Raw genomic sequence first — 19,026 nt, forward strand, 5'->3', positions numbered from 1 at the left:
TGTACTTTGTTTGAAGACGCCAGAAGTGCTGCATTTATGGATGTTCTATCTATCTATCTATCTATCTATCTATCTATCTATCTATCTATCTATCTATCTATCTATCTATATATATCTATATCGTACTTGGACCAACACTCTCCCCGATAACTAATTAGCCTGATTTCTTGGATTTTATATATATATATGTATATATAATCTACAGACCAAACCGCAGCACTTTCGGACCTCATTACTGATGAAGGTTGTATAAACCGAAACTGTTGAACGTCTTCTTGTGTTCTTCTTGTGAGGTCCATGAGTGCTGCTGTTTGTTCTGTATATCTACACTTGATTTGAAAGGCACTTGATGGCACTCCACAGGCTTTTAAATTAGTGTAAATCTGTACCCTAAAGGAAAACCCACGTCAGTAACTATTAATACAGATTTACACTAATTTAAAAGTCAGCCGAGTGCTGCCTCTTCCTTTCTAGAGGATACCTAATAGAAAAAAAATCTATCTATCTATCTATCTATCTATCTATCTATCTCATCTGCCTGCCTCTTTATAAGGTGCCCTATTGTCTGAAGTACCCCCCCCCCCCCCCCCCTACCAGGCCTTAATCCGGCTCTGGGTATGTCAGCTACTTGAAATGTAATAAAAGACAGTGTGACTGAATAACAAAGAGCTATCAAGTTGAGTTCATGAATGTTGCATAGGTACTGTATTAGCGACAGAAGGGGTGGGGGTATTAGGCAGGGGCAGTCAGGAGTTTCTGGCCTTCAAAAAGGGGGGACGCTGCAAGTGAAAGTTATAAAAACAGATAATTGACAAATGCTGCCAACAGCGCCCCCTACCCTGCCGTTCAATGTGCAGTGCCCCTTCCGCACACACCTAGTTACGGCCCTGTTAGCGGTGACTGAGGTGTGGAATACAGTATATTGGAGGGTCTTACTGAGCTAAGTGGAACATGTTTGTCACCCACTGTTGCGCTCTAACACAGTGACAAGATGGTGCCACGCAAGTGCAGATGACCTAATGGTGGCCATCTTTGTGCCTCCCTATAGGAGTATCATGGATATTATGCAGTGGGGGTTCACTACGATATGCCGGCGGTCGGGCTCCCGGCGACCAGCATACCGGCGCCGGGAGCCCAACCGCCGGCTTACCGACAGTGTGGCGAGCGCAAATGAGCCCCTTGCGGGCTCGCTGCGCTCGCCATGCTATGGGCACGGTGGCGTGCTACGCGCGCCACACTATTTTATTCTCCCTACAGGGGGGTCGTGGACCCCCTTGAGGGAGAATAAGTGTCGGTATGCCGGCTGTCAGGATCCCGGCGCCGGTATACTGTGCGCCGGGATCCCGTCAGTCGGCATACAGAAGACCACCCTGCAGTGGTGCTCTCCAGGCTTAAACACAGGGAAAGAGACTGGGTCAGTTTCATTTTAAAATAAGCTGTAGTAACAGGTATGGGACTCCAATTAGGTCGCCACCAGTTGGTCGACACACCTTACGTCGACACCAGAAATAGGTCAACATGGACAATATGTCGACATGAACAAAGTCGACATGGAAAAATGTCGACATGGGTTTTTAAATATTTTTTGGGTGTCGTTTTCTTCGTAATGTGACCAGGAACCCCAATTAGTGCACCGTGTCCCCTTGCATGGCGAGCGAACTTCGGGCAAGGTTACCGTTGCCAATTGTAGACCACGGGGATCGTAAAGTATGAAAAAGGTCAAAAAATTAAAAACAAAAAATGTGAAAAACTCATGTCGACCTTTTTCTATGTCGACCTAGTATATGTCAACCTATTGACCATGTCGACCTAATGCATGTCGACCTATAGTGGTTGACCTAATGACTTTCGTCCTAAGTCTAAGCCCATTCACAGAAGACTTGTATTATTGCAGTACCAGTATAGAGATTTGGTGTATTGCAGGTGGAATACAGGTTCAGTCAGGTTGCAGTCACCCATTTACCGTTCCCAATCGTAGTCCACGTGGATCGTAAAGTATGAAGAAGTCCAAAAAAGTGTTTGATTTTTTTAAAACCCTCATGTCAACCTTGTTTATGTCGACTTATTGTTAGTGTCGACCTAATGTGTGTGTCGACCTGGAGTCCAGATACCGTAGTAACACAGTGATGGGTCCAAGCCTTCACTTGCAGCTCCTTCCTGTTTTTTTTTTTAAGTGCCTGCTACAGTATACTGTATGTTAATACAGGTAGGTGTCTTTCAGTGATTAGATGTATTGTTTTATATTATCATGGGGCTTAAGGGGCAGAGTCAATAACAGGCGAGTTATAAGCGCAAATACAGCAGCATCATTTCTGCTCGCACCTCCCTTGGCTGCAATGGGAACTAGCTCGAGAGACACATAGGTGGTCATTCCGAGTTGTTCGCTCGCTGCCAATTTTCGCAGTGCAGCGATTAAGTAAAAAAAACGGCAAAAATGCGCATGCGCTAAGTACTTTCACACAAAACTTTGTAGATTTACACAAGCTCGAGCGACGTTTCTTCATCGCTCGAGTGATCGTAGTGTGATTGACAAGATGTGGGTGTTTCTGGGCGGAAACTGGCCGTTTTCAGGGAGTGTGCTAAAAAACGCAGACGTGCCTGGAAAAAACGCAGGAGTGGCTGGGGAAACGGGGGAGTGGCTGGCCGAACGCAGGGCGTGTTTGTGACGTCAAACCAGGAACTAAACGGACTGAGGTGATCGCAGTCTAGGAGTAGGTCTGGAGCTACTCAGAAACTGCAAAGAATTATTTAGTAGCAGTTCTGCTAATCTTTCGTTCGCTATTCTGCTAAGCTAAGATACACTCCCAGAGGGCGGCGGCCTAGCGTGTGCAATGCTGCTAAAAGCAGCTAGCGAGCGAACAACTCGGAATGACCACCATAGTGCAAAGCCGTTTCGGTGGCTCCTTGTGCTTACTGATTCTGCCCCTGAGGGTTATCTGTGGCCCTTATGATGGTTAGAGGGCCGCCCCTGTAGCCCCAGATGTGTATTTGATAAATGAGTAGGCGCAGTTTCTACATTACTACAAGATGAAGCTCCATGTCACAGGCACGGAAATAAGAAATATATTAGCACTTAGGGCCAACCAGTGTCGGACTGGGGTATGAAGGGCCCACCGGGGGAATGCAGTGATAGGGGCCCATACTTAGGGGTGTGGCCAGCCTACAAAGGGGGTGTGGCCAGCCTCCACAGAGGCTTGAAATGCACAATAGTCTTGTGCAGTGTAATGCAACATATCTACCATGTATAATACAAGTACACAGTCTGGAACCTGATCCCTAGAGGAAGGAGTGGGCCCTCGGGCAGTGGGGCCTACCGGTGGTTTCCCTGGTACCCCTGTGGGCCAGTCCGACCCTGGGGCCAACCAAGTGGTGATATGTATAGGAATAATGGAATTTCCCCGGTCAAAGATTTCTAAGCAATGAGTTGGAGGACCAGGCTTATCCTGCCTAATATTGTACCGTGGCTCTAAATCCCCTAGCATAGCACTGACCATCAGGGATGGGTGTTTATACTTCATTAATATGCATTGCCGCACGCACCATACGTGCGAGTGAGCATGCAGCACGGTCAAGTGAGCTTGTATGTCATCCGCAGGCACACACAATGGAGGGTACACACTGGATGATGTAGACGATCTGATGTTCCAATGCGACAAATAGTTCCGATACTGTACTAGTGTGTACCCACTCTTATTCTGTAAATGATCTGCTCATCCACAAATTATTAAAGCATGACGAGGTAAAGTCTTTCACTGAAGACTCCGTGGATACTGTTGACAATATTCCTCTGGAAGAAATGCAAGTAGCGACACCGGTTGGGTATACGGCCTAATTCAGACCTGATTGTAGACATGCGAAGGGGGCGCCCAGCACAGGGCTAGTCCGCCCCGCATGTCAGGCTCTACCCTCCTGCACAAGTACAAAAGCATCGGACAGCGGCGATGCTTTTGTACTGTAGGAGTAGCTACCTGCCAGCGCAGACACAGCGGCTGTGTGTGATGACATGCAGGCACCACGGCCCGGCCCCCGTTAACGGTCTGAGCACGCCTGCCTTGCCCGGACTGTGCCCCCTAAACGGCGGCCAAATGCCACCAGCCCGCCCCCTCCCACCCAGCGACCGCTTCTGCCTGTTAATCAGGCAGAGGCGATCGCAGGGCTAAGACAGCCGTCCGCTGTCTGGCAGCAGTTCAGACCTGAACGCTGCTGTGCGAAAACAAAGCAAAGATTGAAGAGAGATACAGTTAAGGTGGTTTGAAAAAATTGACAGGAGCTGATTGTTAGTACTTTATCTCTCGCCAAGCTTTGATAAATCTCCACTAGCCCCCGTATTTGTGACTGTGGCATGTCTGAATTGTTAAATGGAATCTTGCCCCAGCTTCACCAGCTGACCGATGTATTTTCTCCTATGCTTTCAGGAAAAGTAGAAAAACCCACAAAACTCACAATTTACTGAAAATAAGATTTTAAACCTATCTTTTTATCCTAGGCCGTAGAGGATGCTGGGGACTCCGTAAGGACCATGGGGGTATAGAGGGGCTCCGCAGGAGACATGGGCACTCTAAAGACTTTAGTATGGGTGTGCACTGGCTCCTCCCTCTATGCCCCTCCTCCAGACCTCAGTTAAAGAACTGTGCCCAGAGGAGACGGACAGTACGAGGAAAGGATTTTTGTTAATCTAAGGGCAAGATTCATACCAGCCCGCACCATCCACACCGTATAACATGGAATATACGCAACCAGTTAACAGTATGAACAAAACAGCATCAGCCAAAGACTAATCTTAACTGTAACATAACCCTTATGTAAGCAATAACTATATACAAGCCTTGCAGAAATATGTCCGCACTGGGACGGGCGCCCAGCATCCTCTACGGACTAGGAGAAAAAGATTTACCGGTAGGTTTAAAATCTTATTTTCTCTTACATCCTAGAGGATGCTGGGGAATCTGTAAGGACCATGGGGATTATACCAAAGCTCCAGACCTGGCGGGAGAGTGCGGATGACTCTGCAGCACCGATTGAGCATACACGAGGTCCTCATCAGCCAGGGTATCAAACTTGTAGAATTTTGCAAAAGTGTTTGAACCCGACCAAGTCGCCGCTCGGCAAAGCTGTAATGGCGAGACGCCTCGGGCAGCCGCCCAAGAAGAGCCCACCTTCCTAGTGGAATGGGCCTTTACCGAATTTGGAAACGGCAATCCAGCCGTAGAATGAGCCTGCTGAATCGTGTTACAGATCCAGCGAGCAATAGTCTGCTTAGAAGCAGGAGCGCCAACCTTGTTGGCTGCATACAGGACAAACAGTGCCTCTGTTTTCCTAACCCGAGCCGTCCTGCCTACATAAATTTTTAAGGCCCTGACTACTCCAAGTCACCCGTAGCCACAGGTACCACAATAGGTTGGTTCATATGAAACGATGAAACCACCTTAGGCAAAAATTGAGGACGAGTCCTCAACTCTGCTCTATCCACATGGAAAATCAGATAGGGGCTTTTGTGAGATAAAGCCGCCAATTCGGACACACGCCTTGCAGATGCCAAGGCCAACCACATGACCACCTTCCAAGTGAGAAATTTTAATTCAACCGTTTGAAGAGGCTCAAACCAGTGAGAATTTAGGAACTGTAACACCACGTTAAGGTCCCATGGTGCCACTGGGGGCACAAAAGGAGGCTGGATGTGCAGCACTCCCTTTACAAAAGTCTGGACTTCTGGGAGAGAAGCCAATTCCTTCTGAAAGAAAATTGATAGGGCCGAAATCTGTACCTTAATGGAGCCTAACTTTAGGCCCATATCCACTCCTGTCTGTAGAAAGTGGAGAAAACGGCCCAGATGGAAATCTTCCGTAGGAGCAATCTTGGCTTCACACCAAGAGACATACTTCCTCCAGATACGGTGATAATGTTTCGCCGTCACCTCCTTCCTAGCCTTTATCAGAGTAGGGATGACTTCCTCCGGAATACCTTTCCCAGCTAGGATGTGGTGTTCAACCGCCATGGCGTCAAACGTAACCGCGGTAAGTCTTGGAACACGCCGGGCCCCTGCTGCAACAGGTCCTCCCTGAGAGGAAGAGGGCACGGATCTTCTGTGAGCATTTCCTGAAGATCTGAATACCAGGCCCTTCGAGGCCAATCTGAAACAATGAGTATTGTCTGCACTCTTTTTCGTCTTATGATTCTCAATATTTTTGAGATGAGCGGAAGAGGAGGGAACACATAGACCGACTGAAACACCCATGGGGTTACCAGGGCGTCCACTGCCACTGCCTGAGGGTCCCTTGACCTGGCACAATACCTCCGAAGCTTCTTGTTGAGGCGTGACGCCATCATGTCTATTTGAGGAAGTCCCCAATGACTTGTTACCTCTGCAAAAACTTCTTGATGAAGTCCCCACTCTCCTGGATGGAGATCGTGTCTGCTGAGGAAGTCTGCTTCCCAGTTGTCCACTCCCGGAATGAAGACAGCTGACAGAGCGCTTATGTGATTTTCCACCCAGCGAAGAATCCTGGTGGCTTCCGCCATTGCCACTCTGCTCCTTGTCCTGCCTTGGCGGTTTACATGAGCCACGGCTGTGACGTTGTCCGATTGAATCAGAACCGGTAGGTCGCGAAGAAGATTCTCCGCTTGTCGTAGGCCGTTGTAGATGGCCCTCAATTCCAGTACGTTGATGTGTAGACAAGCCTCCTGGCTTGACCATAGTCCCTGAAAATTTCTTCCTTGTGTGACTGCTCCCCATCCTCGGAGGCTCGCATCCGTGGTCACCAGAACCCAGTCTTGAATACCGAACCTGCGACCCTCGAGAAGGTGAGCACTCTGCAGCCACCACAGGAGCGACACCCTGGCCCTGGGGGACAGGCTTAATTTTTGATGTATTTGTAGATGGGACCCCGACCACTTGTCCAGAAGGTCCCACTGAAATGTCCTCGCATGGAACCTGCCGAAGGTGATGGCCTCGTAGGCCGCCACCATTTTTCCCAGTACTCGAGTGCATTGATGGACTGACACTCTTTTTGGTTTTAGCAGGTCTCTGACCATGTTCTGGATTTCCTGGGCTTTTTCCACTGGGAGAAAAACCCTCTTCTGTTCCGTGTCCAGAATCATTCCTAAGAAAGATAGCCGAGTCGTTGGCATCAACTGTGACTTTGGTAGATTTAGAATCCAGCCGTGCTGCTGCAGCACCCTCAAGAAGAGCGACACGCTTTTCATCAATTGATCTCTTGATCTTGCTTTTATCAGGAGATCGTCCAAGTACGGGATAATTGTGACTCCCTGCCTGCGCAGGAGCACCATCATTTCCGCCATTACCTTGGTGAAAATCCTCGGGGCCGTGGAAAGCCCAAACGGCAACGTCTGAAACTGGTAATGACAGTCCTGTACAGCGAATCTCAGGTACGCCTGATGAGGAGGATATATGGGGACATGAAGGTATGCATCCTTTATGTCTAGAAACACCATAAAATCCCCCCCTTCCAGGCTGGAGATCACTGCCCGGAGCGATTCCATCTTGAATTTGAACTTTTTTAAGTACAGGTTTAGGGATTTTAGATTCAGAATGGGTCTGACCGAGCCATCCGGTTTCGGGCCCACAAACAGGGTTGAATAGTACCCTTTCCCCTGTTGGACTAGGGGAACCCTGATAATCACTTGCTGTTGATACAGCTTTTGAATTGCAGCTAAAACTATTTCCCTCTCTGGGGGAGAAGCTGGCAAAGCCGACTTGAAAAATCGGCGAGGGGGCACCTCTTCGAATTCTAGTTTGTAGCCTTGGGATATAATTTCCATCGCCCAAGGATCCACGTCTGACAGAACCCAGACCTGGCTGAAGAGTCGAAGACGTGCCCCCACCGGCGCGAACTCCCTCAGCGGAGCCCCAGCGTCATGCGGTGGATTTAGTAGAAGCCGGGGAGGACTTCTGCTCCTGGGAACTAGCCGTCGCAGGCATTCTTTTCCCTCTACCCTTACCTCTGGAGAGGAAGGAAGAGCCCCGACCTCTTCTGGACTTATGCGACCGAAAGGACTGCATCTGATATTGTGGTGTTTTCTTTTGCTGTGGGGGAACATAAGGCAAAAAAGAAGATTTACCCGCGGTAGCCGTGGAAACCAGGTCCTCGAGACTCTCCCCAAATAAGACCTCACCCTTGTAAGGTAAAACTTCCATATGTCTCTTTGAATCGGCATCCCCCGTCCATTGGCGGGTCCACAGAGCTCGCCTAGCAGAAACAGCCATGGCGTTGGCTCTTGAACCTAACAGCCCAATGTCTCTCGCAGCGTCTCTCATATATAAGGTTGCGTCTTTAATGTGACCCAAGGTCAATAAAATGGTATCCCTATCTAGGGTGTCAATGTCAGATGACAAGATATCTGCCCACGCTGCTACTGCGCTACATACCCATGCCGACGCTACCGCCGGTCTGAGCAAGGCACCCGTATGTGTATAAATTGATTTTAAGGTAGTTTCCTGTCTGTGATCAGCAGGATTCTTGAGGGCTGCCGTGTCTGGAGATGGTAGCGCCACCTTTTTGGACAAGCGCGTTAAAGCCTTGTCCACCCTCGGCGAGGATTCCCACCGTACCCTGTCCTGCGCGGGGAAAGGGTACGCCATAAGAATTCTCTTGGGAATCTGCAGTTTTTTGTCTGGAGTCTCCCAAGCCTTTTCAAATAACTCGTTCAGCTCATGAGATGGGGGAAAGGTTACCTCAGGTTTCTTTTCCTTAAACATGCATACCCTCGTGTCAGGGACAGAGGGGTCATCTGTGATATGCAAAACATCTTTTATAGCAATAATCATATAATGAATACTTTTGGCCACCCTTGGGTGTAACCTCGCATCATCGTAGTCGACACTGGAGTCAGAATCCGTGTCGGTATCAGTGTCTGCTACGTGGGGCAGGGGACGTTTCTGAGACCCTGAAGGGCCCTGTGACACAGCCAAAGCCATGGATTGACTCCCTGTTACTTCCCTGGACTCTGCTTTGTCCAATCTCTTATGTAATAAAGACACATTTGCATTTAAAACATTCCACATATCCAACCAATCAGGTGTCGGCGTAGCCGACGGAGACACCACAATCATCTGCTCTACCTCCTCCTTAGATGAGCCTTCCGCTTCAGACATGCCGACACACACGTACCGGCACCCCCACACAATCAGGGATATATATCTATATGGAGACAGTCCCCCAAAAGGCCCTTTGGAGAGACAGAGAGAGAGTATGCCAGCACACACCCAGCACCACCGGACACTGGAATATAAACCCAGTCAGTAAAGCGCTTTTATATATATATATATATATATATATATATATATATATATATAATAATACACTCACTACACCAAATAAATGTGCCCCCCCCCCCCCCCCCCTTTTGTGCCATCTGTACTTGTGTTCAGCAGGGGAGAGTCCGGGGAGCAGCTTCTCTGCAGCGTGCTGTGGAGAAAATGGCGCTGGTTAGTGCTGGAGGATCAAGCCCCGCCCCCTCAACAGCGGGCTTCGGTCCCGCTCAAATCTTTATACTGGCGGGGGTTTGTGTAATATACTGTCTCTGCAGTATATATCTATCTATGCCAGTGTCCCTAGAGGTTAATTTTGCTGCCCAGGGCGCCACCCCCCCCACCCCCCCTGCACCCTGCACCCTTACAGTGCCGTCAGTGTGTGAATGTGTGGGAGCTATGGCTGCGCGGTACCTCAGTGAAGATCAGAAGTCTTCTGCCGCCTTTGAAGTCTTCTTTCTTCTTATACTCACCCGGCTCTGTGAGGAGGATGGCGGCGCGGCTCCGGGGCGAACAACGAGGGTGAGACCTGTGTTCCGACCCTCTGGAGCTAATGGTGTCCAGTAGCCTAAGAAGCAGAGCCTATCATTTAAGTAGGTCTGCTTCTCTCCCCTCAGTTCCACGATGCAGGGAGCCTGTTGCCAGCAGTGCTCCCTGAAAATAAAAAATCTAACAAAATTCTTTTTCAGAGAAACTCAGTAGAGCTCCCCTGCAGACTGCAGTGCACCCAGTCTCCACTGGGCACAGGATCTAACTGAGGTCTGGAGGAGGGGCATAGAGGGAGGAGCCAGTGCACACCCATCTAAAGTGTTTAGAGTGCCCATGTCTCCTGCGGAGCCCTTCTATACCCCCATGGTCCTTACGGAGTCCCCAGCATCCTCTAGGACGTAAGAGAAATATCGTTAAATTCTGCTGGATATTGGTGGTCATTCCGAGTTGTTCGCTCGGTAATTTTCTTCGCATCGCAGCAATTTTCCGCTAACTGCGCATGCGCAATGTTCGCACTGCGACTGCGCCAAGTAAATTTGCTATGCAGTTAGGTATTTTACTCACGGCATTACGAGGTTTTTTCTTCGTTCTGGTGATCGAAATGTGATTGACAGGAAGTGGGTGTTTCTGGGGGAAACAGGCCGTTTTATGGGAGTGTTTGAAAAAACGCTGTTTCTGGGAAAAACGTGGGAGTGGCTGGAGAAAAGGAGGAGTGTCTGGGCGAACGCTGGGTGTGTTTGTGACGTCAAACCAGGAACGACAAGCACTGAACTGATCGCACTGGAAGAGTAAGTCTCGAGCTACTCAGAAACTGCACAGAGAAGTCTTTTCGCAATATTGCGAATCTTTCGTTCGCAATTTTGATAAGCTAAGATTCACTCCCAGTAGGCGGCTGCTTAGCGTGTGTGCAAAGCTGCTAAAAGCAGCTTGCGAGCGAACAACTCGGAATAAGGGCCATTGTTCAGTCCTTCTGCATTGTATGATCAAAAGAACCACAGAGTGAACCTTTATGCGAGCAGGACGGAGACCAACCAAATATTTGCCCAGAATAATAAATTATACAAAAGAGGTTGTCAAAAGTATCACTGGAACGAGTTTAGCCGTCCCCATCTGATCCAGCACTTTGTCACCGTCAGCGTGGGATCAATCCATCTCGCATTCCACACATAGGTAAACGTGCTACTCACAGACCATAGAGATTCTGGTGGTTTTGCCAAGTCCTCCTGTTTGTTATATACTTGACAGCAGTCCCTACTTTCCAGGAACCTTCCCAGGTGGTAAGATTTCCTCCTGGAGGGTTGCAAGCTTGATAATGACCTCTGTTATTCTAGACCTGCAGTGCACAGCCTGATTCAATCTGCATGCAAGACAATGTACAGTGTATTATAACAAGCAAGTATCTAACAAAAGTACTGTATATACTATATAGTAATTACAATGTGACTGTGTTTGTATGTGGCAATAAAATTTAACAAGCAATGTTACAAGATTCTGAATGTTATATATAATCATACAGAGAAAACGTTTCAAGCCTGGGAGAATCAGGGAGGTTGGGTAACTCCTGTGTCTCGGATCACTCAGAATAGTACGCTTCACGCCGCGCATTTCTCTCCTATGTACAATTACTCTTATACAAGTTTCATTAAACAAGGTTATCCCATACATACTATACATTCGGTACCTGTGTACTTTACGGACTCATGTAGGGATGGACTCATTGCAAAGGGAAACCAAATTAATGTTTTGTCGTCCTCAGGAGACCCGGCCTTTTGATTTTGGCTGACAAAAAACAACCGAAGAATCGGAAGTAGCAGCGACGGACGTCACCGAAAGTTCTATATAATAAGGTAATGAGTCCGTAAAGTACACACGGAAGTAGCAGCGGATGTCACCGAAAGTTCTATATAATAAGGTAATGAGTCCGTAGTACACACGGAAGTAGCAGCGGATGTCACAGAAAATAAGATTTTACTTACCGGTAAATCTATTTCTCGTAGTCCGTAGTGGATGCTGGGGACTCCGTAAGGACCATGGGGATAGACGGGCTCCGCAGGAGACATGGGCACTTTAAGAAAGAATTTAGGTTCTGGTGTGCACTGGCTCCTCCCTCTATGCCCCTCCTCCAGACCTCAGTTAGAGAAACTGTGCCCAGAAGAGCTGATAGTACAAGGAAAGGATTTTGGTAATCCAGGGCAAGATTCATACCAGCCACACCAATCACACCGTATAACATGTGATAACAACCAGTTAACAGTATGACAAATAACCGAGCATCAGGTCAAACCCTGATGCAACCATCACTTAACCCTTATTGAAGCAATAACTATATACAAGTATTGCAGAAGAAGTCCGCACTTGGGACGGGCGCCCAGCATCCACTACGGACTACGAGAAATAGATTTACCGGTAAGTAAAATCTTATTTTCTCTAACGTCCTAGTGGATGCTGGGGACTCTGTAAGGACCATGGGGATTATACCAAAGCTCCCAAACGGGCGGGAGAGTGCGGATGACTCTGCAGCACCGATTGAGCAAACAAGAGGTCCTCCTCAGCCAGGGTATCAAACTTGTAGAACTTTGCAAAAGTGTTTGAACCTGACCAAGTAGCCGCTCGGCAAAGTTGTAATGCCGAGACCCCTCGGACAGCCGCCCAAGAAGAGCCCACCTTCCTAGTGGAATGGACCTTAACTGATTTTGGCAGCGGCAATCCAGCCGCAGAATGAGCCTGCTGAATCGTGTTACAGATCCAGCGAGCAATAGTTTGCTTTGAAGCAGGAGCACCAAGCTTGTTGGATGCATACAGGATAAACAACGACTTTTCCTGACCCTAGCCGTTCTGGCTACATAAACCTTCAAAGCCCTGACCACATCAAGCAACTCAGAATCCTCCAAGTCACGAGTAGCCACAGGCACCACAATAGGTTGGTTCATATGAAAAGATGAAACCACTTTCGGCAGAAATTGTGGACGGGTCCGCAATTCTGCTCTATCCATATGGAAAACCAGATAGGGGCTTTTATGTGACAAAGCCGCCAACTCTGACACACGCCTAGCCGAAGCCAAGGCTAATAGCATGACCACCTTCCACGTGAGATATTTCAACTCCACCGTTTTAAGTGGTTCAAACCAGTGGGATTTCAGGAAACTTAACACCACGTTAAGATCCCAAGGTGCCACTAGAGGCACAAAAGGAGGCTGAATATGCAGCACTCCCTTTACAAACGTCTAAACTTCTGGTAGAGAAGCCAACTCCTTTTGAAAGAAAATGGATAGGGCCGAAATCTGGACCTTAATGGAGCCTAATTTCAGGCCCAAATTCACTCCGGACTGTAGGAAGTGAAGGAAACGGCCCAGCTGGAATTCCTCCGTAGGAGCATTCCTGGCCTCACACCAAGAAACATATTTTTGCCATATACGGTGATAATGTTTAGCTGTCAAGTCCTTCCTAGCCTTTATCAGCGTAGTAATGACCTCATCCGGAATGCCCTTCTCTGCTAGGATCCGGCGATCAACCGCCATGCCGTCAAAAGCAGCCGCGGTAAGTCTTGGAACAGACAGGGCCGCTGTTGCAACAGGTCCTGTCTTAGTGGAAGAGGCCACGGGTCCTCTGTGAGCATTTCTTGCAGATCTGGATACCAAGTCCTTCGTGGCCAATCTGGAACAATGAGGATTGTTCTCACTCCTCTTTTTCTTATTATCCTCAGCACCTTGGGTATGAGAGGAAGAGGAGGAAATACATAGACCGACTGGAACACCCACGGTGTCACCAGGGCGTCCACAGCTACTGCCTGAGGGTCTCTTGACCTGGCGCAGTACCTCTGTAGCTTTTTGTTGAGGCGGGATGCCATCATGTCCACCTGTGGCAGTTCCCACCGACTTGTAATCTGTGCGAAGACTTCCTGATGAAGTCCCCACTCTCCCGGGTGGAGGTCGTGTCTGCTGAGGAAGTCTGCTTCCCAGTTGTCCACTCCCGGGATGAACACTGCTGACAGTGCGCTTACGTGATTCTCCGCCCAGCGAAGAATTCTGGTGGCTTCCGCCATTGCCACTCTGCTCCTTGTGCCGCCTTGTCGGTTTACATGAGCCACTGCAGTGATGTTGTCTGACCGAATCAGAACCAGTTGGTCGCGAAGCAAGTTCTCTGCTTGACGCAGGGCGTTGTATATGGCCCTTAGTTCCAGGATGTTGATGTGAAGGCAAGTCTCTTGACTTGACCACAGACCTTGGAAATTTCTTCCCTGTGTGACTGCTCCCCAACCTCGGAGGCTTGCGTCCGTGGTCACCAGGACCCAGTCCTGAATGCCGAATCTGCGGCCCTCGAGAAGGTGAGCACTCTGCAGCCACCACAAGAGTGACACCCTGGCCCTGGGGGATAGGGTGATTAACCGATGCATCTGAAGATGTGATCCGGACCACTTGTCCAGTAAGTTCCATTGAAAGGTCCTCGCATGGAACCTGCCGAAGGGAATGGCCTCGTATGATGCCACCATCTTTCCCAGGACTCGAGTGCAGTGATGCACTGACACCTGTTTTGGTTTTAATAGGTTCCTGACCAGGGTCATGAGTTCCTGAGCTTTCTCTATCGGGAGATCAACCCTTTTCTGGTCTGTGTCCAGAATCATGCCCAGGAAAGGCAAACGAGTCGTAGGAACCAACTGCGACTTTGGAATATTTAGAATCCAGCCGTGTTGCCGTAACACTTCCAGAGAAAGTGATACGCTGTTCAGCAACTGCTCTCTTGATCTCACTTTTATGAGGAGATCGTCCAAGTACGGGATAATTGTGACCCCTTGCTTCCGCAGGAGTACCATCATTTCTGCCATTACCTTGGTAAATATTCTCGGTGCCGTGGAGAGACCAAACGGCAACGTCTGAAATTGGTAATGCCAATCCTGTACCACAAATCTGAGGTACGCCTGATGAGGTGGATAAATGGGGACATGAAGGTATGCATCCTTTATGTCCAGAGACACCATAAAATCCCCCCCTTCCAGGCTTGCGATGACCGCTCTCAGCGATTCCATCTTGAACTTGAACCTTTTCAGGTATATGTTCAGGGATTTTAAATTCAATATGGGTCTGACCGAACCGTCCGGTTTCGGGACTACGAACATGGTCGAATAATAACCCCTTCCCTGTTGAAGGAGGGGAACCTTGACCACCACCTGTTGAAGATACAATTTGTGAATTGCAGTTAACACTATTTCCCTCTCGTGGGGGGAAGCTGGTAGGGCCGATTTGAGGTATCGGTGAGGGGGCATCTCTTCGAATTCCAGCTTGTATCCCTGAGACACAATTTCTATTGCCCAGGGATCCACCTGGGAGTGAACCCACTTGTGGCTGAAATTTCGAAGACGTGCCCCCACCGGGCCTAGCTCCGCCTGTGGAGCCCCAGCGTCATGCAGTGGATTTTGTAGGGGCCGGGGAGGACTTCTGTTCCTGGGAACTAGCTGTGTTGTGCAGCTTCTTTCCTCTGCTCCTGCCTCTGGCAAGAAAGGACGCACCTCGGACTTTCTTGTTTCTTGGTGATCGAAAGGACTGCATTTGATAATACGGTGCTCTCTTAGGTTGTGAGGGAATATAAGGCAAAACATTTGACTTTCCAGCTGTAGCAAACAATTCCTCACCCTTGTAAGGTAAAACCTCCATATGCCTTTTTGAGTCGGCATCACCTGTCCATTGCCGAGTCCACAGGACCCTTCTGGCAGAAATCGACATAGCATTTATTCTAGAACCCAGTAGACTAATGTCTCTGAGCATCTCTCATTTATAGGACAGCGTCTTTAATATGCCCCAGGGTCAACAATATAGTATCCTTGTCTAAGGTATCAATTTCCTCAGATAAGGTATCCGTCCATGCTGCTACAGCACTACACACCCAGGCCGACGCGATTGCCGGCCTCAGTAAGGTACCTGAATGTGTATAAATGGACTTCAGGGTAACCTCCTGTTTGCGATCCGCAGCATCTTTGAGGGTAGCCGTATCCTGTGATGGCAGGGCTACCTTCTTGGATAAGCGTGTTAAAGCTTTGTCCACCCTAGGGGAGGATTCCCAGCGTAACCTGTCCGTTGGCGGGAAAGGATACGCCATAAGAATCCGTTTGGAAATCTGCAGTTTTTTATCTGGAGATTCCCAAGCCTTTTCACATAACTCATTCAGCTCGTGTGAGGGGGGAAAGGTTACCTCCGGCTTCTTTCCCTTATACATATGCACCCTCTTGTCAGGGACTGGGGTTTCCTCTGTGATGTGCAACACATCCTTAATTGCTATAATCATATAACGGATGGATTTAGCCAATTTTGGCTGTAACTTTGCATCATCGTAATCGACACTGGAGTCAGAATCCATGTCGGTATCTGTGTCAACAATTTGGGATAGTGGGCGCTTCTGAGACCCTGACGGCCTCTGCGACATAGGATCAGGCACGGGTTGAGACCCTGACTGTCCCGAGGCTTCAGCTTTGTCTAACCTTTTATGCAAGGAATTATTATCATTTAAAACCTTCCACATATCCATCCAATCAGGTGTCGTCGGCGTCGGCGAAGACACCACATTAATTTGCTCCCGCTCTGCTTCCACGTAGCCTTCCTCATCAGACATGTCGACACAAGCGTACCGACACACCACACACACAGGGAATGCCATTTCTGAAGACAGTTCCCCCACAAGGCCCTTTGGAAAGACAGAGAGAGAGTATGCCAGCACACACCCCAGCGCTATAAACCCAGGAATAACACACTAACTTAATGTTAACCCAGTAGCTGCTGTTTATATTATGTTTTGCGCCTAATTATGTGCCCCCCCCTCTCTTTTTAACCCTCTTCTACCGTGTATCTGCAGGGGAGAGCCTGGGGAGCTTCCTCTCAGCGGAGCTGTGGAGAAAAAATGGCGCTGGTGAGTGCTGAGGAAGAAGCCCCGCTCCCTCGGCGGCGTGCTTCTGTCCCGCTTAAATATGCAATTCTTGGCGGGGGCTCATACATATATACAGTGCCCAGCTGTATATATGTTTAACTTTGCCAAAAGAGGTCCCAAATGCTGCCCAGGGCGCCCCCCCTGCGCCCTGCACCCTTACAGTGACCGGAGTATGTGTAGGTGTGTGGAGCAATGGCGCACAGCTGCAGTGCTGTGCGTTACCTCAGTGAAGATCACGGAGTCTTCTACCGCCTGTGAAGTCTTCTTTGCTTCTCATACTCACCCGGCTTCTGTCTTCCGGCTCTGCGAGGGGGACGGCGGCGCGACTCTGGGACCGGACGGCGAGGGTGAGATCCTGCGTACCGATCCCTCTGGAGCTAATGGTGTCCAGTAGCCTAAGAAGCAGGACCTAGCTTCAGAGAGTAGGGCTGCTTCTCTTCCCTCTGTCCCACGATGCAGGGAGTATGTTGCCAGCAGATCTCCCTGAAAATAAAAAACCTAACAAAATACTTTCTCTCAGCAAACTCAGGAGAGCTCACTGAAAAGCACCCAGCTCGTCTGGGCACAGTATCAAACTGAGGTCTGGAGGAGGGGCATAGAGGGAGGAGCCAGTGCACACCAGAACCTAAATTCTTTCTTAAAGTGCCCATGTCTCCTGCGGAGCCCGTCTATCCCCGTGGTCCTTACGGAGTCCCCAGCATCCACTAGGACGTTAGAGAAAGTTCTATATAATAAGGTAATGAGTCCGTAAAGTACACAAGTACCATAAATTCTAAGGACCTGAGGTTCAAGCAAATAGTTAAGTTTGAGGCTGAATCAGAGTTGGACACCGAATCTACAGTAGCGCAGTTTGGCGACTTTTTCTGATCTGCGCAGGTGTCACACTGCGTTGTTGCTGACAGGGTCACAAAAGCTGCAGTATGATTGACATCCTACTAGAGTTGGGGGGTGACGGCGGGCAGCGTTATAGAAAATGAGGACATGTGTGTCCCATTTTGTATAAGTTCCGAAGCCAGTGGCTACGTCCTCAGGTGCAGCTGCTCTGGCTGCGGCAGTGTGTCAGGTGCAGCTGCTCTGGCTGCGGCAGTGTGTCAGGTGCAGCTGCTCTGGCTGCGGCAGTGTGTCAGGTGCAGCTGCTCTGGCTGCGGCAGTGTGTCAGTTGCAGCTGCTCTGGCTGCGGCAGTGTGTCAGGTGCAGCTGCTCTGGCTGCGGCAGTGTGTCAGGTGCAGCTGCTCTGGCTGCGGCAGTGTGTCAGGTGCAGCTGCTCTGGCTGCGGCAGTGTGTCAGTTGCAGCTGCTCTGGCTGCGGCAGTGTGTCAGGTGCAGCTGCTCTGGCTGCGGCAGTGTGTCAGGTGCAGCTGCTCTGGCTGCGGCAGTGTGTCAGGTGCAGCTGCTCTGGCTGCGGCAGTGTGTCAGGTGCAGCTGCTCTGGCTGCGGCAGTGTGTCAGGTGCAGCTGCTCTTGCTGCGGCAGTGTGTCAGGTGCAGCTGCTCTGGCTGCGGCAGTGTGTCAGGTGCAGCTGCTCTGGCTGTGGCAGTTTGATTTCACTGTATTTCCTGGGGGTTACTCAGGATATCACATGTTCCAGCAGTAGACCTGATGCTGCACCTATGGAAGCAGCAGCAGATCACAAATGCCTGCAGGTGGCGTCTTTTACATATTTTAGCACAGCCGCTGCATAGAAAGACACAGTGACTGGGCTACAGCATTTGCCTCTGAATTAGCCCCTTTATCCTTCAGAACTAATAATAATGAACGTTTCCTATTGAAATGCATCTCAGACAAATACCTGCATTTATACTTTTCAGGAAGTTGTCTGCAGGGATGCCATCAGAGATTGGGGATCCCAATACAGATGTAACAGATAGGGTTCCCTTATCCACAACTCTGTTGAATGCAGAGGTCCAACAAGCCCTGGCACTGACAGCAGCACATGCTATGATGCCCATTAACACATGACATACACAGTCCAAGTGAGTCCCATTATTATGACCACCACCTAATGGCCAGAGTAACTGCTGTGTGCAGTAAGGACAGCAGATAGACGTTTGCCGAACTGTCATTTTAGACACGTCTGGTGGCCCCCAGGTACATTCTGATGGCGAGCTGCTCCACTGCAGCGTGTCGGTCGACTCTCACGCACCTTCGTAGCCAACTTTTCATTTCTCACATCAATTGCATGTGGTGCTCTGTAGTTTCCACGTTGGTTATTTGCAATGGTGCCATTTGTCCAGTCACGATACACCATACCAGCACGTGGACAGTTCACAAACTGCACTGCTTCTAAAATACTGCCACCCTGGGCCTGAAAGCCGATGATCATCCATTTTTGCAACTCAGATAAATCACCCCTTTTACT

This window comes from Pseudophryne corroboree, chromosome 1 (genome assembly GCF_028390025.1).
Source record: "Pseudophryne corroboree isolate aPseCor3 chromosome 1, aPseCor3.hap2, whole genome shotgun sequence".
NCBI classification, from domain to species: Eukaryota; Metazoa; Chordata; class Amphibia; order Anura; family Myobatrachidae; genus Pseudophryne; species Pseudophryne corroboree.